The sequence below is a fragment of the Myxocyprinus asiaticus genome, chromosome 26 (genome assembly GCF_019703515.2).
Source record: "Myxocyprinus asiaticus isolate MX2 ecotype Aquarium Trade chromosome 26, UBuf_Myxa_2, whole genome shotgun sequence".
In the NCBI taxonomy this organism is placed as follows: Eukaryota; Metazoa; Chordata; class Actinopteri; order Cypriniformes; family Catostomidae; genus Myxocyprinus; species Myxocyprinus asiaticus.
This window is the reverse complement of record NC_059369.1, coordinates 38636786-38649856: the sequence shown is the minus strand read 5'-3', so window position 1 is coordinate 38649856 and position 13071 is coordinate 38636786. Positions and strand designations below refer to the sequence as shown.

The 13071-nt window shown below is 37.7% G+C and overlaps 1 protein-coding gene across 3 annotated transcripts in view; it reads right to left on the bottom strand.

The window, feature by feature from the left end:
- LOC127416607 (carbohydrate sulfotransferase 8-like) overlaps positions 1–13071 on the bottom strand; it is a 242775-nt gene that overhangs the window by 173142 nt on the left and 56562 nt on the right. The gene's annotated exons all lie outside the window — the stretch shown is intronic.

Below are 13071 nucleotides of genomic sequence, written 5' to 3'. Positions count from 1 at the left end.
TTACATCTAATGGCTATACTTTGGAAAAGGGTGTATTTTAATTTTGTTGGTCTGGCCCCTTTTACTTTGTTTTAAGTTCCTTATTGTAACCGCAGTTTGCTTCTTCTTTTTTTAATAAATAAAAGACAAATACTGCTGATGAAGCTTAAATTGCATGGAACCTGGAATATTATTTTAATGTATTTTCCTGGTGATATTGTGCACAATTCATCACACTGTAAATCTTAATTTCTCAAATTAATTGCATTGAGTAGGGAAAAATTAAATACAATTAGTTCAAATAAATTAAAATTTGAGTATTTAAAACTTTCGCTTTCTTTTGAGTTCACAAAACTGACACCTTTTAAGTCAACTGAATTGTTTTATTGTTTTGAGTGTAAAGATCTTGTCTCTTTAAAATGAACATGAATTGTTCAGTTGAACTTAAAGATGTCTAGTATCCTCTCAGTCTACACTGCCAATATTGCAATGGGAGCATAGATGCAGAGAATATTGGGCATTTCTGTCATGCAGCTCAGTAGAGTTGCATTAAACAGAGTTGGTGAAACTACAAATTTCTCCAAAAAGCTTTGGTTTGCTTTAAAAATGATGTAGGCTATTGGGTATTCCTCTTTCAAGTTTTACCTAATCTACTTGTGTTGGGACAACATTGATATTTTTAGTTTGTTTAACTGAAACTGGGCAGGGGGTTTCTAGTTCCCAGCATGCTTTCCAAGGCACTCAGCAGGGAGAGTAAATGTTAAAATTATGTGTTATATGATATGTCTTTGTGCAAGATGAATGTAAAGGAGGAGACTTGTTAGTGTTTAATGTTTTGTTGTGTTATTTAGAAGAGTTTCTGTAATGATGGAGCTTTGGGGGTTACCATTAAGGTGAATAGTGGAGCTTTAGCTTAGGTAAAGAGCTCATTTTACATTGCTTAAATGCCATCAAAAGGAGCAAGTTAGCCTGCTCAATATTTCAAGTTATGGACAATAAACGTGAATGTGTAGTTCAAAATCTGAAAGTTCTATTAACTTAAATTTGAGGCCTGTTGCATGAAGCAAGTTGAACAAACTCAGAGTTTTAGAGTAAGTTTTAGTTTGACAAAACCAGATAGAGCCAAACCGGTTTAGATCGGGTTCAGCAATCTCAAGACGCTCACTATAAACGTTCTCTGACAACTCAGAGTTTAATCCTAAATTTGTGCTTAACGCTGTAGCACGTGCACATGAATGAGTGACATTTGACATGAACAGCCAATGCGTGAAGCTTGGAGAGAGTCAGCTTGATTTACTCCTCTGAAGATGAAGAGATCATCATGAAAATATGAAGGTTTTAAATATTTACACAGCATGAAGAAACACTGCTGTTGCTGTGGACATTTGACGTGGCTGCTGGAAAAAATAACGGAGTATAATGTGTAACTGAATTAATATAGGTTCACAATAAAAACATAGCTTATTAATTTTAAAAGCATAAAAATCGATATACTCATCTAAAATGTAAAAGCTTTTTATATTAATTTAAATTAAAAGCCTAAAAATTATTTCATGAAGTGCAAGCCATGTCACTTTGTGTGATAGTCTACATGTATACTTTTAACCAGTATATTTTTGCTAAGGTGGAAAGACCTGTCACAAAATAAACGTGTCTTTACTCTTTACAAACACTTCTGCAAACAGTATTTTTTCGTAGGTTTTCAGCATCACACACTGCCTACAAGTACAGTATGTAAAGAAATGCAAACAAACACCATAATACACTTTTAATGTGCTGCTCAAAAGATACAAGGTTCCCCGATTTCTCAAATAAACCATCTTATAATATCTCACTACATAGGTCTAATATATTTAATCTTAATATATAAATCTAAATTCATTAAATGTAGACATTTCCCTGTGAAGGGCGCTATAATTTGGAGCGAGAGGTGTGAGTGACTTTATTGTCAGAGATGTCACTTTATTCACAGCTTATTAATTCAGTATCTGTTTGTGACTGTAACTGTGGCGCACAACCCGTCCCTCCTTCTCGTCATCATTAGAATTAGGGTTTAGAGTTAGATTTTGGGGTAAGGGTTGGGTTAGGGGTAAAGTTAACTGTGTAACTACAAATGTAATGAAATGCAAGTACTTTAAATGTAATTACAATGCAACAACATGTATGTACATAATAAGTACATTGTATCAAATGAATAAGTACATAGTTAATGCCACCTAATATAAAGTGTGTCCTTTTTTTAATTAGACTTAATGAATTGTGTAGCGAACTGTGATGGACATTGTCAAGAAATCTAAAATTCATTAAATTATGTATCAGCAACAACATACTAAAAGGAAATTAAATGCAGATGACTATTAGCCTAAGACCGAGTTCGAAATGAACGAGTTGGACTCATACAGGCAGGCGGCTCTTGTTTGAAATTAAGGAATCAAACCTACAAGCAACATCGAAAGTCAGCTCTATGGCCATGTCTGACTCAAAAATAACCAAATGAGCTGGTCCCATGAACTGTCGAAATGTGCCAAGGATTACAGAGGAGTCTGATGAGTGAGCTGATACTTTGAGCATGCATGTACTGAGGACTTAAACGAGCCTGGGGCATTCTTTAATAACAAACAAAACATACTGGAAATATGCTTATGACTAGATTTATTAAATAGCATTTTTATTAAAACATGCCAGAACTTTTCAGTTGAGAGATGTAAATGAATTTAGCTATTTATTGTTTATTGTGTATGCAGATTATATTTTACATTTTTATAAGCTGAATCATGGTTTCTGGTGAGTTGATTAAGACTAGTTTATTCTTTTTATATGCTTTAGACATGTAGAATTTCTGCATTTGTAGTGTCTGTATTGGGTGCTTTAGGTGCAAAACTTTAATGTAGGAAACTTATCCAAGATGTAATCAATATTTGTCAGTCGTCCCAACATGCAGGATCACAGAATGAAACACTGATGACAAAAAACTGCTTAAGTTAATTGAATAAAAGGTAATAATCAGCAATATGTGTTCACATATGACTTTATTTAAATGTTTGAGCGTGAAAACCATGACTTTGGGATGCATACTAGTGATGTAATTACATGATGAAGTAAAAGAACCGCTGAATCTGGTTTTTGAACCGGTTCATGGAAACGAACTGTCCAAAAGAACCGGTTCAAAGAAATGAATTGGACTTCCCATCACTACTTTCCTCTCACATACACCGCAGCCCTGGGAACACAGGCCGCCAAGGAAGCTGGCACCTTATGTGCCACTGACCAACGAGGGGAGTGCATGCGGCCGCTGGACCCCACCCACATCCTGGATCCTCTTGTGGACACTACCCCTTCCTACATATGCCCCATTCACAGTGAGGGCTGTTTTGAACACCATTCCCTTTGGACACAATTTCCCCCATTTTTGGACATTTTATGTTTATTATTATTTTCAATAAATGCCCATCTGAGGCTTGACGCCACACCCACTGTGTCTGTCTCTTGCTCACCCCACCACAGTAACCCAGAATAAAACCAGCGCTGGAGCAGGTTAGCCATGTAGCATAAGTTACCGGTGTTTATCGCCGTGGTAAAAACTGACACGCCTTTTGAGCCTGAAAAAACAGGGTTTGCTCAGACTAAACTAAAACCGGCTTTGTGAAACAGGCCTTTGGTGTTTATCAACTTAACAAATTTTGTGTAACTGATTGCCTCAAATTTTTTAGGTTTACTTACTTATAAGGGCTTACAGTGCAGTATGTTATTCCAAAGAAACATGTTTCTTTTTATAATCATTCAAAATATAATAACTTGCTCCTCCTCTTGAATGATTTTCCTTTTTGGCTGATCTCTCCAAGGTGGCATGGGCTATCTAACAATTGAGTAAAAGATCAAAATATATCACAATTTTGAATCATTATAGATTAAAAATAAATCCCAATATTATTAAATCACAACCCAAATGTAGATATAATATTGTATCGCCTGGTCCCTGCCGATTCCCACCCTTAGGATTGCCAGATTCCTGTCTGTTGGCTAAAGGCAGCACTCCCGACAGGAATGCCATCGTAAACAGTCGCTGGCCCTGAATGTGACTAATTCATTCTCTCAGTCAACAGAACTGAAATCCTTAATGGCTTTTTTTTGGTCCAAAATACAAGAAAATTGGATTCTTCACCCTATTGATGACCTGAGACGCTCTCCATGCCTTCTAAAAACATACACACAAAAATATTCTTTCAGAGTGAGGACAAAATTGCAAACCTGTACACAGCCATACCTGTCGAACAGATGATTCATTCCATTTGTGCTTGTTTAATATTTTCAATATTTGATATCTGTTCCGTACGTGTTATCAATCAGATATCTACGTGAGTCAACAGTTTAACTTACTTTAAATAACTGGCACACTTCTCAGCAAAATACTACTGCTACAAAAACTGTTCCTCCACCATGACAATAGCTGTGTGACCGTAGAAGACGATAATTTACACCAATGCCCGCTTTTCTGAGAAAACGAACAGACCATTAATATTGATGTCAATTTCATCATAATCCAGTCCGCGTGGCTTGACCGTGCGCCAGCCAGATTTCCTAGACTCCCGGACGCGGTCATCGTCTGTGTGCATCGTCTGTGCATGTGCCGGCCATTAACTCTACTAAAAGAGTATCACAAAGAAGTTGTAGTGGGCATGCGTAAAATGCATTTGTATTTGCTCGTGGTCAGAAGAGTATACTCACAAAGGCAACGCGGTCAACCAGGTGCAAGGCGATCCGGTACATGCAAAAACGAAGTATCCCTGGGCCTTTAGAAGGTAGCATTAAGTTGCTGTCGACATTTTAGCCCTTGTGTCTGGATCTTATGATGCCTTACAATGCAGTCATTCAGCCGATAAGCATCGGTCAGCTCTTCCAGCGGATCAATTTTCAACACCAACATCAGCAAATCACCTTTTAGCAGCTGACAGTTTCTTATCGCCATTCCTGGTCCATCTTTGTGTTCTCCCAGAGGAGATCAGACCAGAGACAGCACAGCCAGACAGATACTGCTCTTCAGAAGACTTCGGTATAGAGATTTAAGAAGATTATGGAGAATGATGACCTTTGACCACTTGTTCATGTCTAAGAGTGCTGAGGTATCTCAGCTTTAGTGAAGAACCTGCTTATGGGCAATCTGGATTCTGGGTCCGTGCTGTGATAAGACTCTACAGCTTCGGAGCTATCGCTACAGGTCTTTACCAGACTTTTACATGCAGAGCAAACAGCAGTATGGTAAACTGGTAATGCTATGGTGATCTATTTGATGTCTGTTGGACAGATATGACTTCTGAATTTATCATCAATTGTGGTGATGTTATGATATAGGCAAGGACACCATGACACTTTAACTGAACTTATTATTTCAGAAAAGCTTTTACTTTATTGCTTTATTTTTGCTTTTTGTACTATTATTATTATTATTATTATTATTATCATTTTTAATATGATCAATTCTGAAAAATAATATAAATTTCATTAATTAATTTTAATAATAATAATAATATTTATGATTATTATTATTTAAAGTAATATACATGTTTACGTAAAATGTGTATATATACTTTTAAAAAAAATATGTTAAACTCCTTGAGATGTTACCTTTAAAAGGTGCTATATAAAAATGAAGTTCATTATTATTAAAGTCAGCATGAAATGCCATTCGCAACCCTTTTTACTTCTGTCAGATGACGGATATCCGAGTGAAACAGGATTTTCAATGGGAAAAAAATGAGGGCGTAATTTCATTTGACTTTTAACTTCCAATCTCAGTTGCTATTTCTAATACTTATGCAACAGAACTAAGATGTACATTGATGCAAATGATGTGTAATTGATGGGAAATACAGTTTCCCATGAAGTTGCACAAATCTGTCACCTGATAAATTTGCTAAACAAGTAGAATTTTTGGCAAGATTCATCACCATTCTTCATCAGAAGTGCATAATGCAAACAAATTTAATTCAGGTAGGACAAGTCTCAAGAAATAGATTAAGTAAAGGATAATGTACAGTCAGCTGGTTGTTATTGCACAGTAAGGGGTCTTGGATCACCCTGAAGGGGTTTATTTTGCGAAAACAGCCGGCTGACTGTACGTAATCCCGCTTATTACACGGCTACTAACCAAATAAATAAATACATGGACATATTTATTCATGTTGAAATTATGTAATTTCAAAAGAAAGAAATCACTGAACAGCTCAAATCAAATCAAATCAAATCACTTTATTGTCACACAGCCATATACGCAAGTGCAATGGTGTGTGAAATTCTTGGGTGCAGTTCCGATCAACATAGCAGTCGTGACAGTGATGAGACATATACCAATTTACAATAACATCAAATTAACACAACACAATTTAAACATCTGTTATACACATAATTACACTCAACAATATACAAATAATAACATACACTGTACAGTATACAATACGCACTATATGGATACACATTATTCAATAAAAATAAAAAATAAGAATATATAAAAAAAGTATATATAGTATATATAGAATGTACTGTATTGTACTGTATTGACATTCAGGCTGTCGGTTGATAGTCAGTTGTTAAGAGAGAATATAATATAATAATATAATGATATAATTTATGACAGTCCGGTGTGAGATATAAGAGTAAGGGTAATAAAGTGCAGTGCTGATGTATTTTGATCGTGGGAGATCAAGAGTTCAGAAGTCTGATCGCTTGGGGGAAGAAGCTATCATGGAGTCGGCTGGTGCGGGTCCTGATGCTGCGATACCGCCTGCCTGATGGTAGCAGTGAGAGCAGCCCATGGCTCGGGTGGCTGGAGTCTCTGATGATCCTCCGAGCTTTTTTCACACACCGCCTTGTATATATTTCCTGGAGGGAGGGAAGCTCACCTCCGATGATGCGTCTGGCAGTTCGCACCACCCTTTGCAGTGCTTTGCGGTTGTGGGCGGTGCTATTGCCATACCAGGCGGAGATGCAGCCAGTCAGGATGCTCTCTACAGTGCAGGTGTAGAACCATGTGAGGATGTGGCGGTTCATTCCAAACTTCCTCAGCCGTCTCAGGAAGAAGAGGCGCTGATGAGCCTTCTTCACAACGACTTCAGTGTGGATGGACCATGTGAGTTCCTCAGTGATGTGGACACCCAGGAACTTGAAGCTGCTGACTCTCTCCACTGGTGCTCCATTGATGGTGATGGGGCTGTGTTCTCTGTCTTTTCTTCTGAAGTCCACCACAAGCTCCTTTGTCTTACTGACGTTGAGGGAGAGGTTGTGCTCCTGACACCAGTGTGTCAGAGTGTGCACCTCCTTTCTGTAGGCTGTTTCATCATTGTCAGTGATCAGACCTACCACCGTCGTGTCATCAGCAAACTTAATGATGGCATTGGAGCTATGTGTTGCCACATAGTCATGTGTGTACAGGTAATACAGTAGTGGGCTGAGAACACAGCCCTGCGGGTCTCCAGTGTTGAGGGTCAGTGATGAGGAGATGTTGCTGCCCATTCTAACCACCTGGCGTCTGCTTGACAGGAAGTCCAGGATCCAGCTGCACAGCGAGCTGTTTAAGCCCAGAGCCTGGAGTTTCTCATCTAGCTTGGAGGGCACTATGGCGTTGAATGCTGAGCTGTAGTCTACATACAGCATTCTCACATAAGTGTTCTTTTTTTCCAGGTGGGAGAGAGCAGTGTGTATTGTAGATGCAATGGCATCATCAGTGGAGCGGTTGTTGCGGTAAGCAAACTGCAGTGGGTCTAGAGATAGAGGCAGCACAGAGCAGATGTAATCTCTGATTAGTCTCTCAAAGCATTTGCTGATGATGGGGGTCAGAGCAACAGGACGCCAGTCATTTAAGCAAGTTATTTTTGATTGTTTTGGAACAGGCACAATAGTGGATGTTTTAAAGCATGTGGGGACTACAGACAAAGAGAGGGAAAGGTTGAAAATGTCCGTAAAAACACCAGCCAGTTGGTTCGCGCATGCTCTGATGACGTGGCCCGGAATGCCGTCTGGGCCCGCGGCTTTGCGGATATTCACCCGTCGGAAGGATCGGGTTACATCCGCTACAGAGACAGAGAGTGAACTAACCTCTGTAGCTTCGGCCGCGAGAGCTCTCTCCGCAAGGGCGGTGTTATTTCCCTCAAAACGAGCATAAAAAGTATTTAGCTCATCCGGGAGAGAGGCAGCGGTGTTCATGGCGGAGTTTTTATTCCCTTTAAAGTCTGTGATGATGTTAATTCCCTGCCACATGCTTCTAGAGTTGGTGGTGTTAAACTGTCCTTCAATCTTGCTCCTGTACTGACGTATTGCTGTTCTTTTTCGGAGGGCATAACTGGCTTGTTTATGCTCCTCCGCGTTCCCGGAATTAAAAGCGGTGGTCCGCACATTAAGTGCCGCGCGAACATCGCTATAGGTTTCTGATTTGGATAGATCCTTATTGTTCTGGTCGGAACCACGTCCTCCACGCACTTTTTGATGAAACATATTACGCTATCAGCTGGAGACAACCTCCGGTTGGCATCAGAGTTCTGTTGGTATTTACTTTGTAAAAATTACCATCTGATTGCTCATTATTCAGCCTATTACAAGACTACTTGCCAAATAAATAAATAAATGCACATGAAACATTTTTTGAGATGAAATTATTTTATTAGATTACTTGTAGATATCGCACAGTTATCCAAGAAGCAGGAGAGGCAGCTCGCAGAACCTGTATGAGCGGTCTGATTCATCTTAATCCCCGGATGTGCAGTTGTTATAGAGCAATATCTGACCGCTGGATGGCGCCAATGACCAATCAGACTTGAGTATTCCAGAGAGCCATGTAATAAAAGATTTTTATTGATGGTAATGACAGTGGAGTTGGTTTGGTCTTGGCGGACTAGATCTGTTTTATGCATGCTGCTGCTTGACAATGATACTGATGAGACACAAGAGACATGCTGCTGCTGCTACTGTATAAACATCAAGATAAAACCCCCATAAAGCAGATCTAGGCAGGTGATGCTGGGGAGGTGGAGGGTGAATGCAACACGTAATGGTGCTGCCGTAGCTGGATGACAATGTATTGCGTGAGGTGAGTACCAGTTTTTCATATTTTGACAACAGGGAAAAAGCTTCTGATTGGGTGCGTAGAGAGAAATGTACCTGGTCGACCTACCAGCCCGCACCATGTAAAGTTTCCTAACTGAACTTAATTGTCATTTATACAGTCAACAATAAAAATTACAACTTATTAGGATCAATACCAATATGCTTCCACCATGATTCTTTAATTGACAGGCTTCAAACTCAAAGTGTGGGCTTAAAGAACATGCAGAGTTTCCCCATTGGTAACATTGTTGTGCCGTTTGTGTGCGCTCAAATCATAAATTCAAAATGATAATTCTGACATGACTTGAAAGCATTACACCTCTAATGCAGATTTAGATGTAAGTGTAGCTGTTGCTTTTCACCTAGACATATATGAAATTATGTGCACATAATTAATAAATCAAGTTAATTTCCTCAGGCTTTACTGCATAACAATGAGTTGTTGTGCTTTCCTGCAGCAACTAGCATGAAGATCATATGTGCATGCTCGCGTTGACTGCTCATTAATGTAGCTTCACGTCTGTTCTGCCACACAACTACGTTTCAAAGTGAAGAGGAGGAGGATACGTTACACGCGCCACTTCTGTCATCCACACAAACACAAACACACACTATCTCTTTCTCTTTTATCCTAGTCTGTGTTTTGGTGTCTTCGTCTAGTCTGTGGGGAGATGCTAAGGAAAAAATTAGCTCTCTGAAGTGTCTTTTTGTTAAAAAACTGGTGTTCTCACGTTGTGTTTCTCGTGGGCACCCGCCAGGCACAAAGACACATTTCCCGACCAACTTTGGGAAACTACCAATGGTGGATATTCAGCTCCTCATTTTTTGAAAAGAACTCTCAAGTGTTGCATCTTTGTAATACTGAAAACCTGTTTACCTGTGGTTTCCTCCTGTGAGTAATGTTTTTTTATCTGACAAAACAATTGCAAAACATTCTGAAATCCACAAATCATGTTGGAATTGTTTCAAATCTACACTGCTTCTCACTAAACAACCTAGAATTTTAAAAGTAAAACACAAGAGGGGTGAATTTACTAGTATTTCAAACACCTGTGCCTTATTTACTAATCGCCAACATTCAAAATTAACCATGCGCTATCTGCGCTGGCATAGTGCTGTGCCAAGTATTTTACATTAAATTGCTGTCATTCATTTTTAGGCAAACATGCCTCCTTTCTATGCAAAAGAAACTTATTATGAATAACCTAACACCAAACTGCAAGATGGGGAATTCGGCCATGCAAATTGCACAAATATTTGTCGCTGTGTTTGAACCATTACCAGAGATGCTTAGTAGCGAGTAAACAAGATATCTTTGAGCACAGTAGTATAAAATACTTTTCTCTCTAGGTTATGACAGATTTCAGATATACCCACCCTTATAAACATTATATAATTCATGCAAACTGCAGTGGGTCACTTTGCATGTCAGTCAAACGTCTCTTCCTCTCTAAGTAGACAGTTCTTAGCCAGAATTAGCTACAAAGTGGACCAGACTTTATGCTGATCTGCCATCGCAAGTCTATTGTATGCTTTAGGACAGTGGTTCCTTTGGGAAAGCCTGTACTATCAAAATATACCACAGAACTTCAGAGATCTTTTGACTAGAGCTCACAATAAATATCATAAATACGCACAACTAAATTAGGAGAATATCCCATCCCACAGCATTAATGTTCTTTAATTATTAGTTTTATATTTTCAAGTAAAAAGGTGGTTGGGGGGACCACTGCTTTAGGAGACTGTGTAAGCACTTTTACCCCTCTATCTTCCTCGTATGTCAGTCTGAAGGCATCCACACCAAATATGCTACGTACAGTCATGCTAAATATAGCCACAATCAACATTTCCCCTGTTCTCAACTTGCCAAAATCGCTGTCTGCTGTCTGACTTTGACAAACAATTACGATAGAGCCTTCAAACGCACAAGCGCCTGTCCGTGGTGAACAAGTAATCCAGATTTCACGTACACACAGTATTAATGGATGCGGCCAAGAAAATGAGAGATAGTGAGAGTAAGCGAGCAGGACAGCGATGACTTGTAGAGGTGGGCGGTATTAACAATATCATATATCACGGTACGAGTAATTTTATATCACTGTAACACTATACGTTAACACTTTACACAATAAGGTTCCATTCGTTAACATTAGTTAACACATTAGGTATCATTAAATAATAATTAAAAATATATTTGTTACACAATTTATTAATTTATTAAAAAAAAAAAATGTTAATTGTTAGTTCATGTTATTTCATGGTTCATTAACTAATGTTAACAAATAAAACTTTTGTTTTTAAAAATGTATTAGTATGTTAAAATTAACATTAACTAAGATTAATAAATGCTTAATAAGTATTGTTCATTGTTAGTTCATGTTAACTAATGTTAACTAATGGAACGTTATTGTACAGTGTTACCCAGTATATACACAATGTAGTTATTATTGTTGAAATAAATAAGTTAATAAGTAAGTTGTAGTGCAAATTTCGGATATTAATGGAGTGAGAATACAATACATTATCATGAGATAAAATATTGCAATACTTTGAAATATCATATTTCATATCATATATTAATTTACACACCCCTACGAACAAGTTACGAAATTTTTATGTAAGATTACAAATACCTTGTTTTTTGTTGCTTGAATTAAAATTAAAAAAATAATACTTAATAGAAAATAATTATATGAAAATATATATAAAAATATATATTCAATGTAAAAAATTATAATGAATTATGATTAAAGTATATAAGTATATTTATAAGTAATTATATTATGTATAATTACTGAATATACAATATAGTACATAATAAATATAGTAACAGTAAAATATGTGAATAACAAATAAATAAATATATTTAGATTTTCCTTCACACTATTTAAAAGTGAAAAGCTTTACGGCTTATTTTAATTTTCTTTGCCTCAGTTGATAAGCAATCCGTGTTTTTCATCAGAGCTCTGCAGAGGTGACTCAGACAGCCCTAGTTACCTGAAGAACACTGGATAAGCTGTTCTGAAGGTCTTTTCTCCAAAGAGAGAAACAGAGAAAGAGACATATAGAGAGAGAGAGAGAGACAGACAGAGAAAAAGAGGCCGAAAGATGTGGTTAGCCTCTGTCACCATTCACATTAATTGCATCTTTTGTCAATGCAATGAAAGTGAAGTGGTTGTCAAACAGCCTCTATTTGTACCAACTAAAAACATGCGAAAGGAAGGAGAAACCTTTGACAATTAACTCTTTGCAACAATTTACCATTGAAAGCAGCATGATTTTTGTGGATGGTAATTTAATGAAGCACTGTTCATACTTTCGGCTGTGGGTCATCACAGTGCATTTCAATTATATTAAGAGGAAGTTAAATTAGGTTTCATAAACACAGACAGATGGAGGGATTACTGAACATCAATGTGATGGGGATCAAATTCACTTCCATAGCCTCACAACAGAATAAACTGGTCCTTTGGATTTCACATGGGGACGGACACACGAGAGAGACCTGTTATGCCTTTTCCATATGAGTGAATTTGTTCTGCTTATTAATAAATTATCATAAAAGTAGTTCATATGCATAGTGCACTATATTCCAAGTCTTCTGACGCCATATGATTGCTTTGTGTGGTGAACAGAACAAAATGCCAGTCGTTATTCACTGAAAATCTTCTGTTTGTTGCACTTAACCTTTGACTTCAGAAGACTTGGACTATAGCAAATAAGTCATAAATACCACTTCTATGGTGCTTTTTGAAGTTTGACAACACCTGGTCACCTGGTTTGGTTTTGTTGTTTTGTGAACATTCTGCTAAACATCTCCTTGTCTTTTCGACAGATGGAAGGAATTCATATGGGTTTGGAATGACATGAGGGTGAATAAATGATGACAGAAGTTTTCAATTTTGGGTGAACTATCCCTTTAAACTCTCTGTGGATCTCATTTCTGTTCTTCTAGCTGAGGTATCAGAATTGTTGAGAGTCATTTCTCCTGGCTGATTT